The sequence below is a fragment of the Rhinolophus sinicus genome, linkage group LG10, assembly GCF_036562045.2.
Source record: "Rhinolophus sinicus isolate RSC01 linkage group LG10, ASM3656204v1, whole genome shotgun sequence".
Lineage (NCBI taxonomy): Eukaryota > Metazoa > Chordata > Mammalia > Chiroptera > Rhinolophidae > Rhinolophus > Rhinolophus sinicus.
The window spans coordinates 65,222,739-65,226,896 of record NC_133759.1 but is presented as its reverse complement, the minus strand read 5'-3'; the positions used below and the strand labels follow the sequence as shown (position 1 = coordinate 65,226,896).

The following is a 4,158-nucleotide window of genomic DNA, read 5'->3' as shown; positions in this document are numbered from 1 at the left end:
TACACTCCCTAAAAGGCCTCTGAACTCACACTCCCCATTGACCTCAATGTCCCTACATCCCTCCTACACACACACACACACACACACACACAGGCTTACACATTTTCAGGGAATTTTAGTATTCTTGGTCCCTCCAGCTTTGCTCAACACCAGTCCTTCCGGTTTCATCCCACCATCTTCACAGGCCTGCAAAGCTCCCTTTTCAACTCTGGACTTTGTACCTGTCACCGGAAATGCACCGCGTATCAGGGCCGCCAGCCTGAGCAGCTGCCTGCTGAGGTGTCCGCCCCTTCCAGGACACGCTAGAGCCCTCTCTGGATCCCAGCTGTATCCACTCCTCGCCCGGTACTGAGGGAACGGGTGAGGCCTGCAACGTTTTCGCAAAAGCTTGGGAAGATGTAGAAAGAGTCCTCCCTTTTGGGGGTGTTGCCTACTGTCCAGCTCTGCTCCTTCACCTGCAGCTGCAGCCCCGCCTGCTTCCTTCCCAGGACTGTGCCCCAGGGCTGCTTGACACCTGTAGATCTCCTTGGATCCAGATCTGGCCAAGCCTGAGGTTCATCGGTGTCTTCGGGCCCTTCATGACTAAGATAAACCAAACCGTTGCAGAGCCCTCGGAGCTCCCCACGGCATTAGCCTTGTCCCCTGAACCGGGCCCGGGGTCCCGGGGCATAGCCAGTGTTGGTGAGGATTTTACTGGGGGCTGTGGTTGCACTTGCTGCCAAATGCCACCTCTGCCCCAAATACCACACCAGCTACCAGCACTGCCCACTGCCTGAGACAAGAAAGGGTGTCTGCCTGGAGGTGGGTGAAGATGAGGATGATGATGGCTTCATCCAGGACAGTTACATTCAGCCTGAGTGGGCTGGGGACAGAGGGTAGCAGGAACCACTTCTCCCTCTGAGCCCATATGTTTGGATACATCCCAGCCCTCTCATGCCTGACAGATTAAGGACAGCAGATACTGTATGGGAGCTGCGAGCCTCAGGGACAGAGGTGGCTAGGGTTTAGGGGCTGACCAGGGGTAGATCAATCCTCCCTTCCCGGACACTAGCCACCAAAGTGACAATGACCCTGTCTTACTCGATAACCCTCAATGGCTCCCTGCTGTTCTCAGGATAAAGTCTACCAAGGGCCCAACTATGGAAATAAGGCCTCTGTCAGCCTCTTGGTTTCATTTCTTGCCTTTCTCGACTATATTTCCTACTTAACTAATTCTTATTATATGCGAGATGATAACATTTTAGCAGGTGAAAATCAGTGTGCCAAGTTTCTTATTGAACAATTTCCCTATCAGTAAAGTGGGTAATCTAAATGGTTATATTACCTTTTCCACAGGTATTAATAAATCTATTTTAATTCAAATAAGAACTTAAAAAAAAAAAGAAAGAAAGGAGGGAGGGAGGGAGGGACAGAGAGACCCGTAGGTAGATGGACATAGATAGATGATAGAAATTTTCTTTCCACCCTCCTTCTCCTGGAATAGACTCTCTTCTCCTAACGTCAGCTCTGCCTCAAAAACAGAGATACCAAGAAACTGATTGGAGCTGGTGTTTTTGAGCTGAATGGTGTGTCTGCACAGCCAAGCTTGGCCTGTCAAGCTAGAAAACATGGGATGGGAGAAGGACAGGATCCCAGCATTCTCACAGAGCCTGATTTTACTGCTGTGCCTACCAGCCAGCCAGCAGAAACCAATAGAAAGGGCCATTTCTTTTCAGGGATCGATCCAAAGGCATGTGTGGGACAGAGTCTGAAACAAGTCACCATGGGACCAACTGCCCATGACTTAGCTCATTCCAACTTTTTAATATAAGCAATACTTGGTTTAAAATGAGCACCAGAAATTATTTTAAAAACAATTCAAGAGCTACACATTAGAGAGTAAGAGGCAACTCATCTCTCTTGTCTTGATGATGGTGAGGAGCTCGTGTGTCTATCTGCCATAGCAGACACTGCCAGGCCCCCTGCACCCTGATGCAGGCCCTCACCAGTTCAGTAAGGGGGTTGACTTCCATCTGCCAGCACCTCTTTTTCTGTGCTTGAAAGCTTTCTCTTGCTGCTGGAACCCGCTGTGAGCAGCCCTGCACTAATTACTGATAGCATTTGGGTTATAAACTCCCAGATCCCTCACCCCTGGGCCATCTAGCTCAGAGCCACTTCTTCAGTAGATCTAAGCCCTAGTGACCCACAGGGGCAGCTGGCTTGGGAACATACCACTGACTGACTGCTGTCCCTCTTTCTCTTGATCCCCACTTGCCTACTGCTGTTGCTTTCCTTCTCAGATAAACTACCTGCACTCTAATCCTGTCTCAGGGGCCACTTCTGGGGGAACCAAACTCAGACAGCTGGGCACTTACTCAAAGCACAGCTCAGTGCCTTCACTGTACCAGGAGACAGGACCTGCATCTCAGGGCCCTTCAAACCTGGCTGGCAAGACCGGTCACGCAGCCAACAACAACACAACACCCAGCATTAGGAGCCCTGTCAGAGAGAAAGAGAGAGACAGAGACAGAGAGGTCAGCAAAGAAGCCAGTGATTCAGCTGGAGCCTCATGTCAGGAAATCACTTGGTACATCACCTAGAACCCCATCTTTGTACATCCAAATCTCTCTGGGGGATGTGCCCCTGAGTTAACCCCTTGGTTAATAAGAGTGACTTTTACTAACCAAGCCCCCAAGAGTCTGGGGTATAACTCAGAATGCTAGGTTGTGAACTTCAAGTCAGTGAATTTGTGCCAGTCGCCAGGCAGGCTCTGGAAAACTAGTGTAGGCTGGCAGTGCTTCTCCTCTCCTATGGGAAAGTTCCCAGCGGAAGTCAATTTGCAATCCAAAAGTCATGAGTTTTTCTGGGGAGCCATGAAACAGTCAAAGTCAGGGCACAGCAAAGGTGCACAGACATTTAACACTGAGGAGAGGGAAGTGGAAGTCATACATGTGCAATGGCTTTGAACTTCCCTCAGAAGAAGAATGCATTTTCAGTTCATCAGGTTGGTGAGGCTGGGGTTCAATGACAGCAAAGTATGTAGCAGCCATTGTGAGAAAGACCATGGAGAACGAGCAACTCAGAAAGAGAGGATTTCTGAGCAAGGGGTACACTACCACCACAGACATACACATTAAAACAACATGAATTTGAATCTAGCCAAAGAGCATGGGCTTTCCAACCAAGCAGTCCCAGGGTTTAAGTACTCCACCAGAAGTGAACTATGTGTGGATGTTAGTTTCTGAACCTCACTTGTAAAAGTGGCATAACAATGCATCAGGCTCCTAAAGTGGATGAGGATTCACTGAGATTCATGAGAAGTGCTGAGCATCGAGGCTGGCTCATAATAAGTGCTCAATAAATGGCAGCCAAGTTATCGGTTTCATTTTGTGTTGTTAAATTTCCACTCTCTTGGTTTCCTGCAACCTGGGGACAGTACAGAGAATGCAGGTGTCATCTGCATTTGATAATAGTCATTGGGTCAATAGTGGACAAGGGAATCCAAGTGACAAAGGAGCCAAGATTGAAGTGAAGGTCAAATGCAATCCTGAGGGCAGGGAAACAGAGGGATGTCTAGGACAGTGCTTTTCAAACCTCACTGTATGCAAATTACTTGGGGAACTTGTTAAAATGCATACAGCTATGAGTCCAGTAGGTCGGGGTGGAGGCCGAAATCTGGCATTTCTAACAAGCTCCCAGGTGATTTCAATGCTGCTGGTCCCCAGTCCACAATGGCCAAAGGCTTGGAGAACAAATGTCAAGTCCAGCAGGAAAGAAGGATTGGAAGCTGAGGTACAGAGCCCAGATGTGGTCAGAGGAAGCCAATAATATGCTTCGAGTTCTATGAGTATTTTCCATCGCCTGTCGGGGCTGAGGTGCCCAATATGGTCGTAGCTAACCACGTGTGGCTATCGTCACTGCCATTAGTCCTGACTGAGATGTGCTGAATCAGTGAGATACATACTGAATTTTTTTTTTTTAAGTTCTTTGGGAATTAGTTCTGATTCCATGTTGCTTTTTCTTTTTAATTGGGGAATATCGGGGAACAATATTTCTCCAGGGCTCATCAGCTCTAAGCCGTTGTCCTTCAATCTAGTTGTGGAGGGCGCAGCTCACTGGCCCATGTAGGAATCGAACCGGCAACCCTGTTGTTAAGAGCTCGGGCTGTAACCAACTGAG

General features: G+C 48.6%; 1 pseudogene; it reads left to right on the top strand.

Annotated features, from left to right (window-relative positions):
• The first annotated feature begins 578 nt into the window (after nt 1-578).
• Nucleotides 579-901, top strand: LOC109455354 (type III endosome membrane protein TEMP; annotated as a pseudogene).
• The last annotated feature ends 3,257 nt before the right edge of the window (nt 902-4,158 follow it).